This window comes from Mytilus californianus, unplaced genomic scaffold (genome assembly GCF_021869535.1).
Source record: "Mytilus californianus isolate M0D057914Y unplaced genomic scaffold, xbMytCali1.0.p SCAF_17, whole genome shotgun sequence".
In the NCBI taxonomy this organism is placed as follows: Eukaryota; Metazoa; Mollusca; class Bivalvia; order Mytilida; family Mytilidae; genus Mytilus; species Mytilus californianus.
This window is the reverse complement of record NW_026262659.1, coordinates 4,726,533-4,738,223: the sequence shown is the minus strand read 5'-3', so window position 1 is coordinate 4,738,223 and position 11,691 is coordinate 4,726,533. Positions and strand designations below refer to the sequence as shown.

Here is an 11,691-nt window from a genome sequence, read left to right as displayed (position 1 = left end):
TCCAACGTGCAATATTAAGAAATAAATTATCAGATTCAGTTTAAGAACGTGCACTTCAGTGTGAACTTTTGGGATTTTTTTCGAACAATATGCGATATTTAAAAAAGTAATAAATGTTTAGAGGTCACGAAAACATTAAATTATAAAAGATTTCAAATATGTTTAGAATACTTTGAAATATCAACAGAAAAGACATAACTAAAACCGACAAAAAATCTTTCCAAAGTGTACATTTACAATCAATATTATCTTTCAAATTCATATTTCATTTTATGCGGATAATCTTCAATGCAAAAAATGTAAAGTTTGTGATATATCATCTGTACAGAATCGAATGGATGCTTGTACATATGTTTGGAAATCTTTAAATATATATCATGTGAACAACTATTGGTCAACTTACGACCTTTAACAGTGAGCGAAAGCAATACCGTATAGTAAACTATAAAAGACCCTGGTAAGAAAAAATGAAAAATATTTCAAAAGGGGAAACTAACAGCCTGACTTATGCTTTAACAAATGAAAGACCATCAAATATGACAGACAGGAACGAACAACCACTGAATTACAGGTTCCTGGGACATGCAAATTAAGAATGTGGCAGAGTTTAACATGTTTGTGAGCGCTCAACCCTCTCCTAACCCGGGACAATGTGTAACAGCACAACATAAGATCAAAAACTTTAAAAATCTGTTGGAAAGGGTGTGATTCATCATATAGACACGAAGAACATAAATAACTTTAAAAAGACAAAGACAAAACGTATCTTTTCCATACTAATATTTCAAAACGCCATCGAAATTCTCATTGTTTTATGATTTGTTCTTTTAGTGAAAAAATGACTGCGGGAAGTGTCCATACAATATATACATTCGTATAATAAAGAACAGAGTAGTTTTTAAAATGTAAAAGGCATTCCATGGGAACAAAAAAATGGTATAGCTTGTTTTATTTGTATAACAAATTTAAGGATTTATTGCAGAAGAAATTTCAAAAATTCCTCTAATATGCCACACAACAACAGTAGTTAGGTCCACAGTGATTTGGTGATCCTGTGCATCCTCTTGGACCAAACCCATAGGTATGGAAGCCCACTAAACCAGTTGTCTGCATCACATCACTGGAATTGTATTGGTCTGTGTAAACTTTGTAAGCATCAAAGCAGACCACTCTGAAATTGAAAAAAAAAGAAGTTTAAGGCATGCAACAAAGGAGCAGAACTGTTCATTTGGCGGCAAATAAAATAAATGGCAAGACGAAAGGAATCGAATGAATGGTGACTAAACTCCAAAACATATCAATGAACTAAAATTAAAAAAAACATACAAGGCTAACAAAGGCCAGAGGCTCCTGACTTTGGACAGGCGCAAAAATGCGACGGGGTTAAACATGTTTTGTTATATCTCAACTCTCCCCCTATACCTCTAGCCAATGTAGAATAAAGAAACACATAGCAATACGCACAGTAAAAATTCAGTTTAAAAGAAGTCCGAGTCCGATGTCAGAATAGGTAACAAAAGAAACTAAGCAAAATGACAATGATACATAAATGAACAAAGGACTACTAGCAGTTACTGACATGCCAGCTCCAGACCTCAATTAAACTGATTGAACGATTATGTCTTCATCATATGAAAATCAAGTACAATCCCTCCCGTTAGGGGTTTAGTATCATACCATCATAAAATATATGAGAAGAACATAACCCGTATGAAATCAAATACGTTGTTACATACACGAGCGAATCGAACAAGTTGAGATATATAAACACCATAAGATTGCGACAAGAGAACGTCACCATCTAAAAACGGATAATTAACAATGGGAAATGAAAAATCATCTCATAAAGCTTATTTATTTATACTTAGTGACATGGTTGTCTAAAGCTTATTTTTCATACTTAGTGACATGGTTGTCTAAAGCTTATTGTTTATACTTAGTGACATGATTGTCTAAAGCTTATTATTTATACTTAGTGACATGGTTGTCTATAACTTATTATTTATACTTAGTGACATGATTGTCTAAAGCTTATTGTATATACTTAGTGACATGGTTGTCTAAAGCTTATTATTTATACTGAGTTACATGGTTGCCTAATCTTATATTGAGTTATGATATTTGAATAGATATCGATTTTCTTGTTTTATTTTACATATTCTTGGTCATATTCACATCTCATTTGCAGTGCGTGAATAAAAAATTTTATCTTTAAATTTAAGTACCTAAATATTTTTTTCAAAACTACTGGTCGTATCTATACAACGATCTGTTTTTTTCAAAATTTTAATGTAAATAAATGCAACAGTAGTATACCGCTGTTCAAAAGTCATAAATCGATTAAGATAAAACAAATCCGGGTTACAAACAAAAACCGAGGGAAACACACCAACAATAAGAGGAAAACAACGGAACAACAGAAACACTGAACTGTAACAAAAACAAACGCCAACATACATAGAAACGGACTATTTGATAACAACTGCCATATGCCATGCAGTAAAAATTTGTTATTGGAACAAACCTACACTGTTGTTATGACTCATTAGAAACGTATTTCACTTGACACATATATTTCATTTTTTAGTACTGTAAATTTTTAATGTTATTATATCCACCTATAGCCTAAATGTTTAAAATATAGGCATATAAGTTCTAAAAAATTTGAGCTCAATGAAACAAATCTGAACAATCCATGGTGAACTAAAAACAATTACTAGTTTCCTGCAATAAGTGTTACAATACTATATTCGATTGACGAATATTTCAGAATTCTCTTGTTTTAGTTTTTTGTGTGTGGAGTTTCAGTTTGATATACAGTATTTGGTAATGTCCGTCGGATGGGGACGTTAAATCCGAGTTCCCGCGTTCAGGGAGTACCACGCTCTTTGCACGTTAAAGATCCTTCTCAACAAGCTTTTTTTGAGTGGTCCATAAGTGACCGGTTGTTTGGCAAAATTCTTTCATACTGGTTTTGGCTTTGATATATTTTTCTGTGGTTTATAATTTAACTATTTGGTAATTTGGTTTTCATGCTCTAACTTTTGTCTAAAATCTGTTAGTATTCATACTTTGATGAGTTGAGCCTTTTTTCAATTAATGTTTTATAGTGTGTCCTTTTATGTCGTATTGTTACACCACTGTCTCAGGTTAGGGTGAAGGTTGGCGCCAGATAAAACGTTCGTACCCGCTTCATTACAATTACGATCCTTATAAACCAGTTGTATTTTAAAAGACCAATGTATCTACTAGCTATTGCGCATCATTTAATGTACTTTTATTCATTTGGTTAACATAAAACTATTGTCTGATCGGTTGTCAGGGGGAATTTTCGAAAATTGAAAGTATTTAAAAAAAATTCTAATTAAGTATTTCGTGAAAGGGCAAACTAAAAATGTTCAGAGGTTGAAGACTAATTACCCTAGATAACACACAAAAAAAAGTTTTTTTGAAGTTATGCATTTTTAAGATCCACTTGTTAATATAAAAAGAAGATTTGGTATGATTGCCAATGAAACAACTCTCCACAATAGACCAAATGACATAGAAATTAACAACTATAGGTCACCGTACGGCCTTCACCAGTGAGCCAAACCCATACCGCATAGTCAGCTATAAAAGGCCCCGAAATGACAAATGTAAAACAATTCAATAGAGAAAACTAACGGCCTAATTTATGTACAAAATAATGAACGAAAAACAAATATGCAACACAGCAACAAACGACAACCACTGAATTACAGGTTCCTGATTTGGGACAGGCACATACAGACTTTAAAGTCTGTCGTCAAGTACTTTTAGTAAAAAATTGTTATTCGAACACACCTTCACTGTTGTTTTGACTCATTAGAAACGTATTTCACTTGACACATATATTTTATAATATTAGTACTGTATATTTTTAATGTTATTATATCCACCTATAGCCTAAATGTTTAAAAAATCTGAATCTGAATCGAGATGATGTATGAAATATTTTTTTTATACGTTTTCAAGACAGAATAGTCAACTCAAACACGCCTGAACTTAAAAAGGTGTACTCGACTTACTCTTTTTGATGAAATTATTGCCCATTTTGGGGATTTTTTTTAATAAAATTAAAATATTTTGAAAAAAATGTTTTAAAAAGATCAATCTATTATCTTTCTTTGGAATTTTTTTTCGGCAGAATGCATGCTGTTTCTCGTTTCTCGTTTTTTATATAGATTAGACCGTTGGTTTTCCCGTTTGAATGGTTTGACACTAGTAATTTTTGGGACCCTTTATAGCTTGCTGTTCGGTGTGAGCCAAGGCTCCGTGTTAAAGACTGTACTTTGACCTATATTGGTTTACTTTTATAAATTTTGATTTGGATGGAGAATTGTCTCATTGGCACTCATACCACATCTTTTTATATCTATTATGCACAAAAAAGATCCACATGTATTTGCATCTACCACAATCGACTGTTTTGTGAAAATTTGTCTTTAATTGTAAAGTTTACAAATATCTCGAAGTACCATACCATAATTTAAGTAAAAACACATATATAAGATGCATAAAATTCTAAATTATACACATTCATTAAACTTTTAAAGCCCACAGAAACAGATGTAAACAATTCAAATTTACCAACTTGGCCTTTTTTACCTTCTCTATTCATGCTAATTTAGAGTTCCGTTTCTTTTGTTTAATTTCAACTGGGTTTCCGCCTGTTTACATTGGGATTTGATTGGGATATCTGTGTCACCGATGACTATTGATATGTTTCATTTGTCGTAGCCACAATAACGTGGGGACTCCACATTTTCTCGTTTATGACATGTCCGACTGCGATATGCCAACGGATTTTACCTACCATTCGCAACATACACGGCAGTGTCAATTATGTAACAGGAATTAACGGTTATTCCTTCCGGAGCACATGCGTTCATCGTTCTTTTATTGGATTCGTTTTAATTAATATTCTGTTTCCTATAGAGTTGCTTCCTCCTCTTTTGTCATTTGGTTATGTTGTTTTCTCTAATTTTCATGCTTTTTTCACATTTCTCTATCGATGTGAGAAAAATATTTCTTATCCCTAGAGAAAACTTTGTTCTCGTCAAATGATTCGTCGAAATTTAATTATCACGTCAGATTTTCTTATTTTCTTTTGAATTTCCTATTTTCATGTTATGAAAAAGGCGATTATGCCTGACGACGTCACATATAAGCAACACAACTTTCTGCAAATTTTTGAAAAGAAAGGATAAACATTGTTTAGATATCGTCTAAAAATCATTAGAGAAACAGATTCCACACTATATCGTGTATTACGATATTTCTCCGCTCTCAACAGTTAAATTTTAATCATTCAAAAAGATCGGCAAGCATCGCGATTTAAATATTAAAATTTTACTGTCTAGAGAGGAGAAATATCGTAACACTCTTGATGCAGTGGTGGAATCTATATGTCAGAAGTTTTTCGAATAGTTGTTTCTGATTGCCCAATTTTTATGTTCTTACTTTGTTTACCTCTTTATTGCCATGGTAAAATTATTTCACAAAATATATATTGCTTACGTGTCTTTCTTATGGTAAATCGTGCCAATTATTGCATCTTTTGCTTCTGTACAAATTGCTTTGCAGTCCTTTGTGGTTTTCTCACAATCCCTCCTCAATACAAACACGTGACCAGATGAATGACTTGCGCAGTAGGCATGGGCTGTTTTGTCAAAGGACGCATAATCCAGTCCGTTAATACAGCTTATAATGAAGATCACTACAAATGTAAACATATTTTTGTTACCCTATATTCTTTGTTTTCCTATTATAGATGTGTTTACATGAATTAGTCAAAACTATAACAATATGTATGAGAGATTGTGTGAAACGTTTAATTAAGAAATTATAATTCATTGGGGCTTGAATTTATAATGATTTTACCACGGGTTGGCCTTTTATGATAAATATTTTACCACGAGCGATAGAGAGGGGTCAAATATCGGCATAAAGGGCAAAACCGTGGTAAAATCAATATAAATTCAAGCCCATATGAATGTTTCTATTCTGATAGGACAAATACGGCAATTCGTTTGGATCGAAGCGCTCTAGTTGAAGGCAAACATTTGCTGTTCTCGAAATTAAACACACTTTTAATATTGACGTATAGGAACGGAGAAAAATGAACTAGTGACATGCTTAAAATATTTACACTAAAGTACTTAGATAGATTTGGATGAATTTAAATGATAATCTTACTTATGTAAAAAAAAATGGCTTTTAACAAATTTTATCATCGTTTGTTTATGTTTCCTTGTTTTGATGACTTTCAGTTTTACAATCGTGCCTTTTCCCGTAAAATGCGTATATTCTTACGTCTTACACCGATTGACGTCGGGTACCTCATTCATAAAAAAACATATGACTTAGGGGAGTATGATCGAAACAAATCATGACGTTGCCGATCAGCAGGGTTGCTTTCAATACCGTAGCAGCTAGAAAGCCTATATGTCCTAGATATCTATCTATGTTGAACGATATGCTAAATAGCTAGGCTATCCACATGACGTCATTAATAATAACCTATCGGACACCATTTTGGATTCTCTAGATAGCATGAATGTTTTAGGCTATCTAGATCTATTTAGAGGCTATGCTAGTTATACGTTCAGTAGTCGAAATCAACGTAGCAGCTATGATATTGAACGCACCCCTGACATACAATATATTCATATGTTACCCCTGACATACAATAAATTCATATGTTACCACGGGTGTGTACTCAAAGCGTTTGAAGAACGTCATATTAGAATAAAATTTAGGAATAGGTTCAGAAAAAGTTTTTGACACAAGAGGCCTGATAAGTTTCATTACCACATGTCAGCTATTAAGACATTGCATTGCACTGAGATTATCAAACTTAACATATGAAACGCCTTTTTTGAATGACAACAACAACTCAGATATCAATAAAAACAACCCTGAAACGATTTATAACAAACCCTTCTAAAATTATCCGTTTAAAAATTTCTAAATCATAAAGAAACTCAATCTATTTAAATGTACAGTAGATCTTTCATTTCGTTATCCTCATATACGAGCACGCGAGTTAAAATATATCTGAATTTGAATTTTAAGGTTTCAACTCCCTCGGGAAAAGTTGACCTTAGATGGATCGCCTTGTTTAGGACCTTTTTGGTCATATAGATTTCCAACTGTTTCCGTTCTTATACATCCTTGGCTTTCAAATATTTGGCTTTGAGCGTTGCTGGTGACGGTAAATCCAGAAAAGCGATTCGAATTTGAAATTTATAAAGTATTGTTTTCATTTTTTATCATTTTTTTATCATTTATTTTTTTCTTCTTTTTTTTTGTGACTTCAGGTTTATGTCTTGTTACAGTAACGTTTATCACATAGTCCCTTTTCTTTCAATAGCCACCGAAAATCTTCGCATTTGGGACTTGTGAAATCAAAAAAGACTTTTTTAAGACTCAGTCCCCTCCTTTTATAGAAAATTCAGTTCTGAAATTAACATCATATTTTAAAAAGTTAGCGGTATAAAATGCAAGGATAAAAAGGATAAAAAAAGTTTTGATTTAAAAAAATCAGGATGTGTTCTGTCACACTTCTAGTGCATAACCATTATGACTGAAGAAGTTTCTTATATAATCTTACTACGTCTTTTAAACTTTATCATTCGGAAACCCACACAAACCACAGTGTCATTGTTTACCCGGTAGATCCTTAAAACATGTACTTTATTCAACATATTTCACGTTGATTTATTTTCACGTAGAAAAGGTCAAACTTTGATCTTGCACTTGGCGAACAATAAGATAAGATAGGATAAGATATTCTTATTCCAATTTAAGATCCCATGAAGAGCAAAGTAATTTATCACAATGATTTTAAGATATTACACAGTAATTTTGATAATCATATACAAATATGAATAAAATCAACTAAATTCTTAAACCACAGCTAGACCAGAGCCATTATCATGTAAGTAAAAAAAAGCAGTAACTTAACAGTTATATATAATGTTAACAGGCAAATATTCTCAATTGGTTACATATAAACATATTTGTACTATATTAATAATATGTGAAAATTACGTTTGAAATTTCGATATTGATTTATCTTGTTTATCCATTTATATTTTCGTGAACAATGAACGAGTGAATCATAGAAGTATGATTCAAAAAATGAAACAGATTTCTGATGTACGTTCATATCATCTTATGTCTTGTGTATAGGGGGCTCCTTATTTCACCGCTGAAGGCCTTGTGACTACTTTTAAGATAAAGATCAGCAAAAAAGTTTATTTCCCTTGTAGTGTTTATTTCCTATAGCACATTTGTATTTCATAAAATAGGAAAGACATAATGAGATAGTACATACAAGAAAGATTTCTTTTGTTTCTAATTGTTGTATTTGGTATAAGAATTAAACTGAACTTACCGAAAACAAGCATGTTCAACAACATCACAACGAAATTCATTTTAAGATTTCACTGCCAGTACGCAAAAAACGTACACCTAAATATGTCGAGAAATATGTTTTCTTTAATCTGCGCATATGTGTTGTGTAGGTTTATTGTAATTTAATTGGTTGTTGCGGCATGCATGTGCAGGTAACTGATTCGATGAAAGGTTATGTAACATTTATCATATAAATTGTATGATTAAAAAGAAATTACTACCCTTCAACAATAAGCTATATAAACTGTTATAACATAACATGATTTGAAATGAATCAAAATATATAAGGATACAGCGGCATTGTATTGAATGCCTATACGTATATCGTAGGTTTTCCTGAAGTAGTTTGCCTACACTTAGCGACGCATAGATCATTTTGGATAGTTAAGAAAACTAATGTATCCATCACACTAGCAATAGTTTGATTTTTATTTTATTTTTTACTCTTAACTGTGTAGAACATATTTGCAAAAGAAACTTAACCACATCTTCTTATTTTTATATTTATTACAAACACATTAAATCTTCAATTTTTAAATCTTTTCCTTTGAAAGTTATGTAGATGTTACTGAACTCTTAAGTATGTTATATAATGTATCCTGTTTAAGTGTGTATCTGTAATATTTGACAAGTGATCAGTAAAATAAAACTTCTCTAACTTCTTTAAATGGTACATATAAATATATTTGATTTTAACAGTATATTTTGCTTCCTATTAAGGCTTGTACTTGCTCGACACAGTAAGTATATACAAGTGATTTGGGTTTAAGTTGAGATAAAACCATCAGCAGCAGACTTGTAATCTTATATCATTCCAAAAAGATGAAAACCGGAAAATAAAACTTGTACTACAATTTTAATCTTCAATACAACAGAATCCCTTAAGTGGATACCTCAGGGCTGTTACGATAACATAATCCCTTAAGTGGATACATCAGGCCTAGGGCTGTTACGATAAATACATAAAATGTGTACTTCGTCGCAAGTTTCTGTATTGTTTTATCTTGATTCCGGCGCCTTAGGCACAGAAAAACTCCGATCTCATTAAATCACTAAAGTGCTGTTTGTATAACAGTCTTTAAATTTACAATGTTTTTAATAAATGTTAATGCAAATGGAATATCTGATAAAAATAATGACACAGTCCGAAAATGGCAACAAAGCTTGTCCTTGTAACAACAGTGAAAATTCCAGTAAAACACGGATATGATAGTAGTTCATGGAATTCATACTAAGAGCATCTCACGTTATGGTTAACTACCGCCCAGGAAGACGAGTATCAACATGATCAAGGCAGTGCCTCTTTGTTGGTGGTGTACGTGACGGCAAAGGCGATTTACAAAAGACATGCGACAGGTGAAATAGTAATACACAGATAGAAAAACATATTTAAAATTGACACTCATAATATTTAGCCACCCTCTTTCCCTTGCATTGTAGCAAATTATATTAGGCTCACTGTTATTTTCATGTGGTATTTTTAATTTTTAATAAAAATGATTAATTACTAAGAAAGAAATTTGCTAGATCTTAATTTTTCGCGGATTTATTATTGTTTTTCTGTTCTTAACGAATTGAGTTTATTTATTGCTACTTAATTTTTGTCCTCCTAAGTTTGTCATAACTTTTCTTATTGGATTATCAGTTGAATTATTCTCACTTGCATTTATCTGTTAAACTACATACGTTTTTTCTTCGCTCCAAGCTTTGTTTTCACCTAGTTCTTTTTATATTATTTTTCAAATTTCAATTTGAAGCGTCGATCAACAAATTCTGTAGTTTTGAGAACATTTTTAACCCGCCCATTCGTGCTGTTTTAATAAATGTGTATTACATTATATTGTTTTCTACTGGTCTTTAGGGTAAATTTTATGTATTAACAATTTTTGAATTTCTATCTTGGTAATTCTTAAATTGATTTGTTTTTATTATTATTTAACTGTTGTGTTGTGTGATTCCATATCATTAGCCTAATAAATGTTTTTATCATAATAGTTTTTTCGTGTTTTTGAAAGTAATTTATCTGCATATGTATTGAAACAGCATCTTCCATAGATTTTATTTCCAATGGTCAAAATGGTAAAATATAATCTCTTTTTGGTGTAATCATCATGCAATCTGCATTTATTTGATACAAAATATTGCTAAAAGGGGTGACAATGTTACAAGTGTCCGTAAAATGTGACCCAAAGTAGAATTTCAATCTATTTGAGTGATAACTTTTCTGAAGCTATTAACATTTATATTACAAAAACATCGAACTTGAAGGAAAATTCAAAACGGAAAGTCCCTTATCAAAATGGTAAAATCAGAATCTCACACACATCATACAAATGAAAAACAACTGGCAAATTCCTGACTTCAAGAGATCAAATAAAAATCATATGCATTTCCCCTTATTTTTGCATAAAATTGAATTGAAAAGTTCGAGCGTAAAACATTTATTGGAAACATTGCATTGATTTCTGATCCTATGACCGGTGCGGCTGTGAAAATATTAGCATGCAATTCATAGGATGAACAGCACCTCGCTTATATATAGTTTGAAACAAGACTTGAATGGCCCTTTTGTTTATCTGTATGGAATTGAAACAAAAACCTTGTCTGCCATCTTACAGTTACGTATAAATGATAAAAAAGGTATTCACCGTCTCTTCTGTTTTCTGATTGAAGCCAATATTTTATTCTTTGCACTAGCAGATATGGCTTTGCAAGGTTTTGCTACTCTCGAACAGTATCTTCGAAGAGCAAACACCAGCCTGATGGGCGACCCACACAATAAGATTGTGCCATCTCAGTAGTTGTATGTCAGTTTTCCATCATAATTCTTTACTAGAAGCACTGAAATTTTACAAGCAATGTACCCTTTAAAATATCGTGATTAGACTTTTACTGTTAGCATTCAAAAACCCATTTGAATTGAAAGAAAAGTTTTCATCATTTTCTGTTTATGTACTATGGTACATAAATTTAGATAGAAGTACCAATTTTGAATTTACTAATATGACTAAAAATGTACTTCAGTTTCCATACTTTTCCGTGTTCCATATTTCAAAAAATTTACATATATTTTTTATTTTAAATCATACTTCACAAAAAGTAACTGACACTCTGTAAAAGGCTTGAAAATGTAGAATAATATACTACATTAAATATGTCGGGAAGTAAACAAAACATAAAATAAAAATATCGAAGGTCAACGAAACAGGAAAGATGTAATGATGAACATTGTATTGACTACAAAGGTTT

General features: G+C 31.7%; 1 long non-coding RNA gene across 1 annotated transcript; it reads right to left on the bottom strand.

The window, feature by feature from the left end:
- Nucleotides 1-934: 934 nt before the first annotated feature.
- Nucleotides 935-8,547, bottom strand: LOC127726271 (uncharacterized). The gene is made up of 3 exons (XR_007993471.1): nt 8,423-8,547; nt 5,542-5,740; nt 935-1,171 (listed from the first exon to the last, which is right to left on the bottom strand). It is a non-coding gene; the product is annotated as an uncharacterized LOC127726271 (long non-coding RNA).
- Between the last annotated feature and the right edge of the window lie 3,144 nt (nt 8,548-11,691).